Source organism: Equus przewalskii, chromosome 15 (assembly GCF_037783145.1).
Source record: "Equus przewalskii isolate Varuska chromosome 15, EquPr2, whole genome shotgun sequence".
Taxonomy (NCBI): domain Eukaryota; kingdom Metazoa; phylum Chordata; class Mammalia; order Perissodactyla; family Equidae; genus Equus; species Equus przewalskii.
This window is the reverse complement of record NC_091845.1, coordinates 81509275-81526176: the sequence shown is the minus strand read 5'-3', so window position 1 is coordinate 81526176 and position 16902 is coordinate 81509275.

The following is a 16902-nucleotide window of genomic DNA, read 5'->3' as shown; positions in this document are numbered from 1 at the left end:
ACTCATCAACTGGGCATGAGCAGATGTCTGATAGGTGACCTTTTGATATCAAGAGGCTAAAAGCCCCCTCAGATCCTGCTAATACTGCCATTTTGTGAACATGGGTCCTATGAAGGGGCATGAAGTCTGACTACGCTTGCTCAGAAGTCAGACCACCTTGCTCCCATCCCATAAATATCCTTGAGTCCCTATTTTTGGGAAAGTGAATTTGAGGCTCCTGCTCTTGCTTTCTTGTATGGCTGCCTTGTGAATAAACTCTCTCTCTGCTGCAATCTTGTGTCTTGGTGTTTGGCTGTCTGGGCAGTGGGCAAAAAAACCTGGTTCGATAACAAGTACATCAAATATATCATTCCGGTTCTGCTTAGATGTAAAAGAACACATTACTTCCACACAAATGGTGAGAAAAATACAGATAATCTCCAAAATCATAATTTGTTTTTAGCCAATAAGAGAGCTGAGGTCAAAAAGCAACCATGTGAACTGAATTCCAACGACTTAGAAACTCCTCTGAGGCACTATATACGAGGAAACTGTTTCCCTTTTACAGAGCCCTGCAAGCAGAGGTGGGCCCGCATAACAACTTGCAATTCTACAAATCCATAGTAGCTGGAATAGCATGATCCTTGAGAACCCAGGGGAGCCTGTGCTCCCTCAAATCCTCTTTTTCTGGCTCTAAATCTTGTACTAGTGGGTGCAGAGCAGAGACCTCAGGGAGTCCTCCCCTCCAGGCCAGCATGAAGCACCGCCCACTTCTGGAACCTGCTCCTTAGGAAGCAAAGCCTTCAGCTGTGCAGGGAGAGGCAGGAAACACTCTTCTCCGCAGGGTTCAAGAAAAGATCTACTCACTCTATTGCAGAGGTGAAAGCAAAAGCTGTCTGCCCTTGGAGATGGAAAGACAACACTCTTCGCCCCTGTTTTCAGTAAGGAGAAGTTGCTGCTGAGGGGAAGCTGAGGCGTAAAAGCTGGCTGCACTTAAGTGGGAAGCAGGAATACCCATCTGCCCACTCCGAAAGCCTTGAACAGTGAAAAAACAACAATCCTTCCCCCTACCAGAAGCAGGCAAATGTCTACTGCTCCCGAGAGAGCAGTAAAGCAGAGGTCACCTGTCCCCGCAGAGGGGCACGTGGTGCTCTCCCCCTGGGAGGCCAGGGAGCTCGCTCAAGCAGGCTCCAGGGAAATTCAGGGAATAGAGTTTACATTAGAAAACAAGAAAGGTCTCAAACCAATCAATTCAGCTCCCTTCTAACAAAACTAGACGAAGAAGGGCAAATGAAGCCCACAGCAAGAGAGGAGAAGAAATAATGAAGACACAAGCAGAAATCAATGAAATAGTGAACAGGAGAAAACTCAATGATATCCAAAGGTGGCTCTTTGAAGAGATTGATAAAATTGATAAATCTATGCACAGACTGACCAATAAAAAAGGAGAGAAGATGAAATTACTATTTTCAGGAGTAAAAGGTGCAGAGATGTTGCTCCAAATCCTAGAGACATTAAAGGATGATCTGGGAATATTATACACAGCTGTAGGCAAACAAAGACATAGCCTAGCAAAGCTCATTGAAGGGGAAATAGACGAACTGAATAACCCTATGTCCACTAATGAAACTGAGAGTGGAGTGAAAAATCTTCCTACAGGCATAAATTCATGCCCTGATGCCTGATTTGTGAATTCTGCCAAGCATTTATGGAAGGAATAATACTAATTCCACACAATTTTCCAGAAAATACTTCCCAACTCATTTTAGAGGGTAGCATTACCCTGATACCAAAATGAAAGACATTGTAAGAAAACAATAGATCAATATCCCTTATAAATGTAGATGCAAAGATCCTTAATAAATCACTACCAAGACAAATCTAGCAATTGTAAGAAAGATTATATATTATGATCAAGTAGGGTTTATCCCAGGAACACAACAGTATCTGGATGAACTTTTGAAGAATTCAATATCTACACCTCAAAAGAAAAAAATCTCAAGTCAATGACCTCATATTCAACCTTAAAAAAACTACAAGAAGAAGAGGAAATGAAACCCAAAATAAGTAGAAAGAAATAATAATTATAAGACCACAAAACAATTAAATACAAAACCAAAAATCAATAGAGAAAACTCTGTAAAATTAAAAGCTGTTTCTTTGAGACTATCAATAAAATTGATGAACTTCTAGCCAGACTAATTGGGAAAAAGGAGAGAGGACACAAATTACCAATATCGTAAATGAAAGGGTAACATCATTATAGATTCTACACATATTTAGAAGATAATATGAAAATATTATGAAAAAATTTGTGCCAGTAAATTTGACAGCTGAGATGAAATGACTAAATTCCCTGAAGGCACACAATAGATAACATGAATTGATCTGTATCTAGTAATTAATTTAAATTTATAGTTTCAGAAGACATTCACACAAATGAAACTCTAGACCCAAATGACTTCATTGGTAAATTCTAAAAAGAATTTAAGGAAGAAATACAAAAATTAGACATACTCTTCCAGAAAATTGAGGAAGATGGAATACTTTCCAATTTATTATATGAGGTCAGCATTACTGATACCAAAATCAGACAAACGATCCAATTTTGGAGGCAAAAGACATGAATAGACGCTTCACCAAAGATGATATACTGAGGAAAAATAAGCATATAAGAAGCTAATTAGCATCATTCATCATTAGGGAGATGTAAATTAGAACCACAATCAGATACTATTTTACAACCATTAAAATAGCTAGAATTAACAACACTGACCATGCTCAGTGTTGATGTGGATATTCAACACTTGGAACTCTCGTATACTACTGGTTGGACTGTAAAATGATACAAGCTGAAAGATCTTTTCACAGTTTCTTGAAAAGTTAACACACCAACCATGTGACTGAGCTATTCCACTCCTAGATATTTCAGTTGAAATGAAAGCTTGTGTCCACTCAAGGATTTGTATATAAATGTTCGTAGAAGTCTTATTTGTAATAGCTAAAAAGTGGAAACAATACAAATGTCCATCAAAATGAACAGATAAAAATATTTTGGCATATGAATACAATGGAATAATGCTCAACAATAAAAAGAAATTGATTAGGTGATACAGGGCAAGAACATGGATGAATCTCCAAATAATTATGCTAAGTGAAAGAAGTCACACAAAAGAGTACATACTGTAAGCTTCTGTTCATATAACATTCTAGAAAATGAAAAATAATCTTTAATAACAGGAAGCAGATTAGTTAGTGGTTGCCTAGAGATGAGGAGGGCAAGAATGAGTGAGCAGGAGGGATAATGGTGGGGAAGGTGAAACTTGGGGGGGTTACTGAATATGTTCGTTATCTTCTTTGTGCTGATGGTTTCATGAGTATATGTATATGTCAAAATTTATCAAATTGTGCAATTTAAATACATGTATTTTATTATGTCAATTATATTTTGGTAAAGCTATAAGTTTTTAAAGATATATCTCCAACTATGATTGTGATATTACCCATATGTTCTTTGATTTTAGTCAACTTTTTCTATATATTTCAAAAGTATGCTATTAGGTTGATTCAACTCTAAAGTTCTTTAATCTTCCAGTTGAACTGACTCTCTCATGATTACAAAATGTCTCTATCTTTCGTAATGCTTCTTGCCTTAGAGTACACTTTGTTTGATATTTAGATAATCACACCAGTTTTCTTTTGGTTAGTGTTTGAGAGGTATATATATTTTTCTTATTTTATTTTATATATGCTTTTATTTTAAACCAATATGGGGTCTTAATATTTAAAATGTTCCTTGTAATCAGCATATAGTTTGGCATTTCTCAATCGAGTCTTAGAATCTTTGTTTTTAAATTGAAGTGGTTAATGCATGTACATTTAATGTAAATGCTGATATAGTTTGGATTTAAATACCTATATAGTTTAATACTATGATAATATAGTTTAATACTGATATAGTCTGCCTGTCATCTGGGTTTCCCCATTCCTGTCTCTGAGACATCCCTGTGTTGAATCTTCCCCAAATCCAGTGCACAATGGGCTGTGATAAGATTACACAAAGCGTTTTTTTTCTAGATTATTCATTAAATCTCAAAAGAATTGAACAGAAGTTGAAATTTTGAGTGTCATATAAGAGAAAGAACTTTCAGGTAAACATTAAAAAGATCAGTGCCCCATGACCCCAACAGTGGTAATAGTGGCTAAATTTCTTTAGATCCTACCATATTCTAATGAAAGCCCTAGGCATTTTAAATCTTAACAATAGCTAGTATTTTAAATCTTAACAATAACTGTATTAGGCAGGTATTATTATTCACGTTTTTAAACAGATAGAACAACTAAAACACAGAGGTGTTAAATAATTTTCCAACGGTCACGCAACAAATAAGTGATTGAATAAGGAATTGAATCCACATCTGTCTAATTTTGGAACCGAACCACAATCTTTTCATTACTTTATTTTGCTGTAATAAAGCATTTTGAGAAATGCTTGGGGGACAGACTGTTTTATGAGTTAGAAGAAAATAAAATGATATTTTAAGAGGAAAATACAAAAAAGTAAACGTTCTTGTATGCATATATTTTGCTAAAATAAAGTTTATTAGAGACAGCACAGGAAGATAGTGTTATCACAAGAAAATGAAATAGTATTTATGAAAAATACATTAGAAAGCAGAGGTCCTTGTAAATAACTTCCATAGCTAACCACTAACCAACTGTGTCACCAATGAAATAGAAAGTTTTCTGAAGCTCACATTTCTAAGCTATAAAATAAAGTAGATATAAATAATCTATTTCTCAGGTTCCTTGAACCCATAATTCTCAATTCTTTCAAAGATAGCTATTTTAAATAACAGAAATAGACATAAGTAATGCAACATGTTTCTGGATAAATAATAGAAAGCTCTAAAAAAAGAACAATTTGGTTTTATGAAATAAATAGACACTGTCAAAGATGGATATTAAATTCAAGACACGTGGGCTGCTAAATAGGAAGTCTTTGAATAACTATTAAATGGCACATTCATATTAAATAGAGTAGCTGATTTGTAGTCTTGGGAAAAACAGATCGGAATAAAACAAGTCAAGAATTTAAGCCTTTTCTTCAAGAAGAATGCAATTTACTACCTATATCACCCAGGAAGTAAAGTTCTCCTAAGGTAGCTACATTAATGCCCACTTATCCAAACCATTGAAATGAATTTAATAGATTATAAACTATTAATAAAACAATTTTTAAAATAAAAATCCATTAGGCATGTTAGTTTCATATTGCTACTGTAACAAATTACCACAAATTTTAGTGGCTTAAAGCAAGACAACAAGTTCCCGTTACAATTCTGGAAGCCAGAAGTCTCAAATCAGTTTCACTGGACACAAGTCAAGGTGTTGACAAAGTTGGGTTTCCTTCTGGAGGCTCTAGGAGACAATCTGTTTCTTCGCCTTCTCTAGCCTCTGGAAGCTGCTCGCATTCCTTGGCTTGTGACCCCTTCCTCTCATCACTCCAGCTTCTTGCTTCCATCATCACATCACCCACTTTCTACTTCTGACCTTCTTGCCTCCCTCTTATTTGGTTGCAGCCCTGTAATAATAATCATTTATAAATTAGAATGTGTATCAGTAAGTCATTCAGAATTTTGCATAAAAAATAAAGCCATTCGTTGTATTATAATGTTGCACAATTATAGTATCCCAGATAGGTATAATCTTTGTACATTTTATATTATATACATAGACAGCTTGCATATGTTTATAGAAATATCAGGGAAGATCAATTCAGGAAATATAAACCTGTCAATGACTTCACAGTATGGCAGTTTATTTTTTTCAGATCACATTTAACATGCAATTTATTATTTTCTTATCTCCCAACTTCCCTTCCAAAAGGCCAGAATCTCTAACCTTGTATATCATTCACACAAGAAGGAAGAAAACAAAAATCACTGTAGATATTTCAAGCAGAAAGTCACTTAATAGAGAGAAAGAGGGGCTCATAAATTTACTGGAAGGACTGGAGGATCAGAAATCAGGACATCTCCGTGGCATTGCAGCAGACAGGAAGCTGCTGTTGTTTGCTACTGCAGACACGGCTGAAACTTTCCTGCCCTCTGCGCTGAACAGTAGACCTGAGCGCAGTCAGGCCGCTGCCTCCCTTTCTAAACATTCCTATCTCCACCATCTTGCTTGCCAACTGCCACAGCAGCAAAAGTACAACCTCCACTTTATTTCCATCTTCCCTCTCTCGTAGAAAGTTAAATAATGACCAGAATCTAATTTGCCTCTAGACCTCTAACTTCAAGAGAGGGAGCTTCTCTAATTTCTACCTAGAATGAAGTTGAGATCGTAACCTAGAAGAATTACCAAATTCCTCCTGCCTTTGCGACAGAGAAAGTGAAAATGTATATAAACTGAGAAGAAAAAGAGTAGAGACTGAGGCTATAATGAGAAGAGACCAGCCACTCCCAGATTAATGGAGAACAGACATTTTATAAAATAAGAATTAATACTTAAAGCATTTACATCAAATTATAAATATTATGTTCATCAAATCTAGAAATGCCTTAAAGGAAATAGTCATAATTTTAGTCTATTGCGCTCTAAAAATTCCATAAAATTAATGTAAATGGTCTGGTCCCAAGACACACTGGATCCATCTTAAAATAGCATAGGATGAGGAATAGCTTAAAGTATCCCTGATATATGGAAATATTAGGTTGACAAAAAGAGAAAATGTACCTGTTAGTCATGTTGAAATGGCAATGTATTTGCAATACTCTTGTATTCCCTCACCTCCTGCAGATTCCTGTCCATCAGGATACTAGGCTGACTCGCTCTTCCAACAGTCGAATAAAAACCTCAATGCCTTTTTTGAGTGGATGGGGGTCACTTGTTCATCTGAAACAATTTTTAGGCAAGGGAAATGCGATGCTCTGATTGGCCTGCCTTCAAAGATGAAGTTAAGTTCACCCAAAACACAAAAGTTGATCTGGGGGAGGGGCAGTTCCCCAGGAGAAAAACTGGATATTGTTATCAAAGAGGGGAAAATGTATTCGACAGATAAAAATAGTTGAGTTACTAAAGCCCCAAGCCCTCAATTGGCCCTTGCTACCCTCCACTGATTCTGGAGGGAGATGTACCAAAGGGCACGCCAGACAAATGCTAAATTTCCCCGCATGTGGACTTTGGCCTCATATCACTGCAGAGTTTTGGCGAATTAGATGATAGGTGTGTAGGGGAAGACATTTCCTCTATCCAAAGTGGGTTCGTCTGGCCAGAGAACAAATTAAATTCACATGAGACAGAATAGCAAGAGAAAATTAAATAAAGCTTTATGAGGACCATGGCCCGGGGCCTTTCTTCCCGAAGGAAGAAAGGGCACCGAAGAAGTGGGGTGCACAGAGTGGTTATATACCCCCAAACAGGGTGTTTCACAAGTGATTGAAATGTCCCTCCCACAATAGTCACAAGATTGCCCTGTCAGCACAGTGCTTGATGGACACAGCAGGTAGTGGTCTGCTGTCTCAGAGGGCGTAGCAGGAGGCAAGTCTATGGTCTCAAGCTGGGTGGTCACAGGTGAGCGCAGCAATCAGTTCCTAGTCTAAGGAAAGATGCTTAATCCTTAAAGAAATGCCAACATTGGGAGGGGGAGGGAAGTCAGTTACAAGAAGTTACTAGACAAGCACAATAAAATGCAGTTTTAAGTCCTTGCCTTTGGTAATGATTAAGAGTTTCTAGAGATATCTTTACAGATGGAGAGTTCCCTTACAATGTAAATGTCTCTTACAAAGGGTGAGTAAATTCTACTTTTCACTTGCTTTCCTGTCTGCAAAGAAGCTAGCCTCAAATAATCATCTAAGAGACATATCTTGGGGTGGCCAAATCCAGGTCCCCACAGGTGTGTGGCAAGGACTTCTTTCACTTGGGTTGACTGTACATCTTGGCCCTTTGCCCAGAAGCTCATACCCTAATATTACTAATAGCACCACTGATGGCTATAAGAGGCAAGGATAGACAAACCTAAGAAGAGCACATCACAGAGAGAGAGGAGATATACTTGTCTAAAGGCAGGTTTATTTCCACTCCTCTCACTAGAGCCGCATCCTTAGAAACAAGGCCTCATTTTTTCCTGTTCTGTTTGAAACTCCATGCTGTGAAGGCAGAACACGAGATGGATTCAGAGAGAACTTGCAGATGTGACAATAGGCCCATCAGCGGATGGAATAGGGGACAGACTTTCCCTTGTAAACTTTCAGCTAAGGGATTGTTCTGTTCTTTAGAGAAGAATATTAATTCAAATGAGAATTTCTGAAATTTTTAAATTCAAGTCTCCGTTGGATAAAAATAAAAATCTCATACCCTCAATTAATGCTATCTGGACTTCTCACAAATCAGTACCAAAATCAATGCAAAGATAATTTTCAGCGTAACAAGGCACATTTTTATCTTTATTTTGAATTCGGAGGGTTAAATTGGCTGGTTTGCTTGACAGAAGCATAACAATAATATAAACTCTGAATAATGGAGCACAGTCTTACCTTAATTGACATCAAAATCAAGTCCATTGTGCTGCCAATTTGTAAATGATCTCAATGTAAATGGCATGTTAACAAACATAGCCTGTTAATTTGAATATGCTTTTTAAACATAAGGGTGCCCTCAAGGTTGTCTGAGAGCCCCTTCCCTGGGTGAGTGGGGAAAACCTGAGCAGGAGGAACTTCTTCCTCATCCTCGCTGAGAACCACTGCCCTGTATCATTTGTTAGTGCAATGCACTTATCATTATATTTAAATTATATTTAAATGAAAATGATATAAGTTTATCCTGCATTGTGTTTAGAGCTTATTATTCTCAAATGTAGTGCATTATTAATACGCAAATGGTTCAGGCATGATGCATCCGTATATCTTTAGCAGTTAGAGATGGCTGGCATCCTTTCTAATTGGTCACTGCCCGGCCCAGAGAGGTCAGGACCCGTACCAAATTATTTAATTGTTTAAATATTTTTAAAGTTGTCTTCACATAGAAATAGTTAGGCAGATCAACGAAGCTTAAAATAAAGAATAGAGTGGTTGCCAGAGGCAGGGGGTGGGAAGTGGGTGACATGGGTAAAGGTGGTTAAAAGGTACAAACTTCCAGTTAGATATTAAATAAGTCCTGGGGATGTAATGCACAGCATGGTGATTAGGGTTAATAATACTGTTTTGCATGTTTGAAAGTTGCTAGGATAGTAGATGTTGAAGGCTCTCATCGCAAGAAAAAATATTTGTAGCCATGTGAGGTGATGGATGTAACTAGACTTATTGTGGTGATCATTTCTCAGTATATACAAATATCAAATCATTAAGTTGTACATCTGAAACTAATACATATAATATGTCAATTGATGAGGATTTTAGGCTGGGTAATTTTAAAACTGCAGATGAGAAGCAGGCTCCGAGGAGTGGAATTTGCTTGCCCTTTGATCAGAGACAGTTGCATTTGTGAAGGAAATCTCCATGCCTCCCTCTCTGGCCAGGAGGAAGAGGGGATGGCCTTATCGCTGGAAGCTCTTAATGGGGAAGGCAAGAACTTAAGTTGTTTACTGTCTGGCAACCTCATGTAACTGACCCCCCACCCCAAAATCCTCCTTTGTCTTTAGTTGAAGATAATATGTGAGCGGTGACTTCTGCCATTTACTCAATCTGGTTTGATTCTTATCTAAAAGTTGTGGGACTGCCCAATGGCCGGACCCTACCGGCACTGGTACCATTTTAACATTTTTGCTTTGTCTCATAAAGAGATAACTCACATACCTATGCCTTAAATTTAGCTCTAACCCTCAAGTTGGGGCAGCAGAAGCTCTGACTGCCCATGGGTCCTGTCCCCATGCTATTCTATACTACTCTCTAAATAAAAGAACACTACTGCCAGATCTTAAGAGTCTAAGAAATCTTTCTTTCAACTCCTTGGCTCACCGACCCCGCATCATCAATTACATCTCAATAAAAAAAGAATAGAAGTAATTCAAGTTTATACAAGGATTTTGGTAAAAGTGACATTTGAAATCAGTGTGACTACAAGAATTATTGAATCTATAGTGTTGGGGCAATTGACTAGCCTTTTTTTTTTTTAATAAAACTACTTCACTGCTTAAAGCTTACTCAAATCCAGATGAAGAAATGCTTTTAACGTAAAAAAAATGAAAACATAAAGTACCAGAGGAAAGGATGAGTAGTTCTTATTTATAATCTTAGACTCCATAAGGCCATTCTAAGTTTATCACAGACTGAAGAAGCTGTAAAAGAAAATAACAGGTTTAACTACCTAAAATTTCTACACAGAGAAAAAAAAACTACACCCAAAAAAGAAGAAAAGGTATTAAATGTTTGCAACACTCATGAAAAGCAAAGGACTGATATCCAAATAGAAATAACATTTGCAAATCAAAATCAATTAAATATGAATTACCACTTAAAACACATAAAGGAAATGGAGAAACAAAAATAAACAATAATTACATTAGAAAATCATTAATAATTTACAATACCAGATTTTAAACAATTATTCTTCACTTATCATGACAAGATTAAAGAGAGGACTCGAGATTATTATTTCTAGAAGGGAAAACGTGAAAGAAACCTGTGAACCTGTGTTGACGAACTGGGTCCTAGTTAATAAATCATGATACACCAATGCATCATTTTATTAGGTTGTTAAGAAAAAGAACAAAGAAATTTATATGTACTTTCAACAAAAGATAATCAAAATAATGCTTAAGTGGGGGCTGGCCCCGTGGCCGAGTGGTTAAGTTCGCGCGCTCCGCTGCAGGCGGCCCAGTGTTTCGTCGGTTCGAATCCTGGGTGCAGACATGGCACTGCTCATCAGACCATGCTGAGGCAGCGTCCCACATGCCACAGCTAGAGGAACCCACAACGAAGAATACACAACTATGTACTGGGGGGCTTTGGGGAGAAAAAGGAAAAAATAAAATCTTTAAAAAAAAAAAAACAATAATGCTTAAGTGAAAATAAGACAAAAGCACAAATAAGTATTGCATGATCCATTTTAGTAGAAATATGCTTATATGTATTCAATATACGTAAAGAAAAGGACAAAATTGTCAACAGTGGTTATCTCTAGGAGACTCAACTTTTTACTTTATTCGTGCCCATATTTTCTGACTTTTATATTTGTTTATAAAAATTGGGGGCCAGCCCCATGGTCGAGTGGTTAAAGTTCTGCATGCTCCGCTTCATTGGCCTGGGATTTGCAGGTTCAGATCCTGGGTGTGTACCTACTCCACTCATCGCCATGCTGTGGAGGCATCCCACGTACAAAGTAGAGGAAGATTGGTACAGATGTTAGCTTAGGGCTAATCTTACTCAAGCAAAAAAAAGTGGAGGATGAGCAACGGATGTTAGTTCAGGGTGAATCTTCCTTACACACACACACACACACACACACAATGCAAAATTGAATGTAACTTCAACTTTTAAAATACTTTAAGTTATTTTTATAAAGAATATAAGTTTTGGCAACACACTGACCTTTATTCAAATTCCGTTTCCCACACAGATGAACTATGAAATCTTGTCTAAGTTACTTATCTTTAAGTTTCAAGTTTGTCATCTGTAAACGGGATAATGACTACTTTAGAGTTTGGGGGAGGATGAAATGTTATAGTGTATTTAAACTGCTTATCCTAGTGCCTGAAACACAGAAAGTTTCAATAAATGAAAGCTGTTATTATAGTATAATTACCAATGCTATAATACTGTTATGAAATTTAAAGTTAGCAGTATCATTTCAAGTGTTGTTATAAATGAATATATGAACAGACGGACCCAAATTATAACTGCAATTACTATTTGGACAAAATAAACAGCACCTTTTCTGAATAGTTTCTTAAATAAGTTTACTTATTTCTAGTAGGTTTTCTCCATGTATTCTTAACAGATTTAAGGCAGAGTTTATAGAATCATAAAAAATGTTTAACAATTGACCATTATCTGGGGAATTGAAATTATACAGGGAGTTAAATTGAATAATTCTGACTGCAAATGTTTTCATTCCCCATCCACCGTGAAATTCTCTAAATTTGCTGTAGAGAAATATAAATCACTAGCTAACAGCCAACTTTCTTTTACTTTTGGATGAATTTGATAGAGCTAACAAAAACCACTAGCCATATTTGCACACAAAGCAAGCAATCAAGATTCCCCCTCAACATTTGTATCTAAAGTACTGCTTGATGCTGAAATTGTTCAAGATAATTTCCACGAAAACGAAATTAACGTGCATTTTGATTTATGTGCTTCTCGTTCAGAAAGGTGGTCAATCTCTTAATGCAAATACACTTTAACCTGGATTTTTGGGAAATAAAAATCCTCAAATCTTTCTCATCTTGGACTTCAAAATTTAAGACAAGAAAGTTTTGGCAAAATAAACACTGCCTCTCTTGAAAAAAACAGGCCTTGTATTCTATCCATGACCCACTATGTTGCTAAAATACCTGTGAATTTCACGTGCAATATAATTGGCATCATAACAAATGATCTGGCAAAATGTTTTTGAGCAGTAAAGGCCGTGAGATATTATGTCCCATTGTTACTATGAATAGAACCACCCAGACACCAATTAACAGCTCATCGCTATAACTTGTTGTTCTTATTGCACTACTCACACCTACACCTTTTTAGTGCATATTTTGATTTCAAAAAGTTATGCTAAGAAAAGATTAAATTGATCATGAATGCAAATAATCATGAAGCATACAAAGCTAATTAAGTTTATAACCGCCGAGAATAATATGAAAAGGAAAATTAAATTGCTTTGCTTCAAGGAAGATCTTTTAGGAAATATTTGTTGAATAAATATGAAAGAAAATGTTTAATGTTGTCCTATGCAGTTGATATTTGGCTTATATTTTTACACATGAAAACCATAGGCATTTCTTTTAATTTTTAATATACGCTGACTATTGTCTTCATAATGTATTAGTATTGTGTGTTGGTGGTGAGAGGGAGGGGAGAAATATAGTTACAAAACATTTGAACAGAGCTCTCACATTTTTAAAGCTTATGGTGGAGAGATAACACCACTTAACGGTGACAAATTTTGAAAACAAGCAAAGTGAAAATTTATGGGAAACACAAAGACATACAGAAAGTTTTGGTGATAAAGTAATATTAAGGGGCCGGCCGGGTGGCACAGAGGTTAAGTGCACACATTCCGCTTCGGCGGCCCGGGGTTCGCCGGTTTGGATCCCGGCTGCGGACATGGCATCACTTGGCAAAAGCCATGCTATGGTAGGTGTCCCAAACATAAAGTAGAGGGCAGAGATGTTAGCTCAGGGCTAATCTTCCTCAAAAAAAAAAAAAAAACAAAAAGTAACATTAAGTAAATAAGGTTTTGACATTTTTGATATGGAAAACTTAATCTAAGGAATTATATCTTTTTAAAATATTCTCTTAAATTATATCTCTGTTATTCCCTAGATTCTAAGACATTCATTCGGCAATATTTTCTATGCACAGATTTCAATTATTACGGAAATGGGATTTCCATTTTGAAATGCATCCACGATGATTTATTGATTAGTTTTAAGTCTTGTATAGGGAAGGAGAGAGTTAAGTGGAAGTTTGGCGCCGGTAATAATTTTTTTGTTCCCGGCTGACAGGTTTACAGGATTCAGCTTTGGAGTATTTGCCGGCAGCCCCAGGATGCCTTTCCGTAGAGGAGCAGGGTTGAGCCCGACTCTGGGGTATTAGCACATGATGAAGTAATCTGTTTCCTTAGCTGAGGCTCACAAACAAAGCAGTTAAATCTCCATCACAAACAGCCATACTGGGACTCATTACACTTTTCATAGGCCTGGATCTTTTTGTTTCTAAGTCCCTAAAACATTTATATAGGGCAATGAAATTTTCACAGAACCTGAGCCAATTCCTTTAACGACGAATGAGATACATTGCCCTGAAAGGTACAGTGTTCTTCCAAAAGTAGGAATATAATCTAAGGCGAAAAAGAAAAAATGAAGAATAAACACTGCCTCGACAGCTCCTGGTTGAAAATAGAGTAGGCCCTTTTCTCTTTAACCGTTGCTTATTTTGCTCAGTTTTCATTTACATATTAATTTAACAAACCTTGGTTGAGTTTCTACCACGGGCTAGGCTTTGTTTGAGGAGCTGAGATAAGAAAGCGAATATGACGTGATATCAATACACAAGGAGTCGGGGTCGCCCCGTGGCCGAGTGGTTAAGTTGATGCACTCTGCTTTGGTGTCCCAGGGTTTTGCTGGTTCAGATCCTGGGCGCGGACATGGCACCACTCCTCAGGCCATGTTGAGGCAGCGTCCCAGATGGCACGACCAGAAGGACCTACAACTAGAATATACAACTATGCACTGTGGGGGATTTGGGGAGAAGAAGAAGAAGGAAAAAGGAGATTGGCAACAGTTGTTAGCTCAGGTCCCAATCTTTAAAAAACAAACAAAAAATATGCAGGGAGTTCAGTCCAGCAGAAGAGAAAGATCTGTAAATATTGTTATAAAACAGTGTGATGGGATCTATAAAAAGATAAGTTTAAAGTGCCTGACACTGCAGGAAAAGAGAGAAATGGGCTGTTCAGAGAGTATTTAGACCGGGATGAATGGGGAAGTTTGGGTCAGAAGGAGAAAGCATTACAAATATATGGATTTATATGTTAAGAAGTGAGAATTTCCAGGTATAAAGAAAGAAGAGCCTTTTTTTTTGAAAATGTGTTTTAAAACTTCAGAACATTGACTTACTGAGTGCAGTAAACATAGCTTTCTAAGTGGAGTTTAATGCTATGACTTTTCTTATCTAATTCCCTACTTATCAGGCCAAAGGTCTACCTTTAAAACAGAAAAAGAAATGCCTACAGAAGTATCAAAACAAAATGGATGTTAGGCTTTTAATAATGAAATTGTACGCATATATATTCATCATATGTTATCTTTATAGAGAGAGAGAGAAATACAGAGATAGAGATGGAGATGACAAAGATGACAGAGATGGAGATGGAAATGGAGACAGATATACGAACCCTGCAGGGCACAGGGTTGTGAGAGCTGAAAATGTGTCCTGTCCAGTCGGTGATCCATCTCTGCAGTTGAGTGTGTATGTGACGCTAACAGTGCTCTAAGATCAGAAATAGTACTGACTTTGGTAGACTTAAGTCAGAAATTTAAAATATAGCTAAAAATTATCACTTACTGAGTACTTAAGTGCCAGGTTCTCTTCCAAAAATATTCCATATATGCTATCTTCTTTAATCTTCAAAAATCTTTATGAAGGAAGTTGATTATGTTATAATAAAGACATTGGGAGACTCAGTAACTTGCCCTGGGTCAAAATGATGGAATTTGGTAAATGTGGGTTTCAAACCCAGATACTCAAACTCCAGGGCTCCTTCAATTCACTGTACTCTATTTTTTCTAAATAATTCTTACTTGGGGTTTTTTTCCCTCTTGAAAACATTGGGTTCATCAGCAACTTGTTTTTTGAAAAATTTTTATCCACAGCAATGACTATTTCCTCGCACTTGCCCATGATGTTACTTTACACAGTACTTTCCCACTTGTCTGAAATTACAGATTATAGGTTATATCACATTATCTTTGGGGAATTTGAAATTTCCTCACTTTGGTGTCCTCTTTGTTGAAGATTTTCTCCTTGAACACACACGATGTATGAATTTCTTTTGGAGCCAGTGTGTAACAAATCTCTGTAATAAGAGGATAAGTAATTATTAGAAAATACTGGTTAACTGCCCAAAATGTTAGAATGAGTGAACTCTATAATAAAGCTATCCTTTTCCTTAAGAAACCAAATGAATCTGATTCCATTATCAGGAGTAAAAGATTACCTATTATTGTGAAACTTTATCAAGATACGCTGTCATCAATATCATTATCACCACTGTTGTTTGTGCCTGGCCAGTATCTATATCCCTTGGTGTGATAATAACACCTGAGTCTTTTCTCTGGGGAATTACTGGTATCTCTTTTCAAGGAGAGTTGTTGAGACCATCAATCAAAGAGCCTTGTTCTCCTGTAGGCTTGTGGCCAAGATCCACCAACAAGATGCTCTCTCCCAGAAATATGAATATTGAGCAAAGATACTCCAAGATGGAGAATAGCTGGACATGATTTATTCCAGACACAATTCACTCAGGAGCCAATTACCACCTCCACCTCAACCCCAACCCCAACCCTGCCCTTGGAGTCATCATGGCTGCTAACTTTTCAGAGACATTCTTCTTTGGCTTGTCTTTTATTTCTATGAGAAATGGCAAATCTTGCAATAAAATTACTTTTGCTTAAGTGATCAGAGTTGTATTCTGTTGATTTAAACCAGCAACCCTTACTGGTTCAATAATCAATAATTCTGTTTTAAACTTATGTTGATGGATGCTGGAAATCAACCATCAGCCTGTGTCAATAGCCAGTAGCCAGGAGATTAAGTTCATTGTGCTGTCAAAATGAAACAGGTGAATATTAATGTTTCCAAGCTAGTGGGTTTGACTCTAATGTGAAGATTTGTTCTATTATAAAAGTCAAATAGCAGCAACAAAATAAATAAACTTCTTACTGCTTTTCAAGGGTAGCCTACTGCAGAGTACATGAATGAGATGCTCTTAAAGGGATCCCTCCAGTGCTTAGCACATACCAAAATCTCAATAAAGAGGAATAGCATGAATAGGACTGTGTTTTCTGTGAACTCAGTATAGTATAAACATAGTTAAATCCAGGGAAATTGTTCCATGTCTATCAAGATCCCCAGAAGCTCCTTGCTGGAATTGGACCAGCCTCAGAGGTCCAGAGTGTCCTCAGGGATATGCTATTCTGGGAATATGCAAGAACCTGGCGGCATAAGAGAAGATATTTCAATAGGCTGTCAACTACAGTGGCCGAAGGGA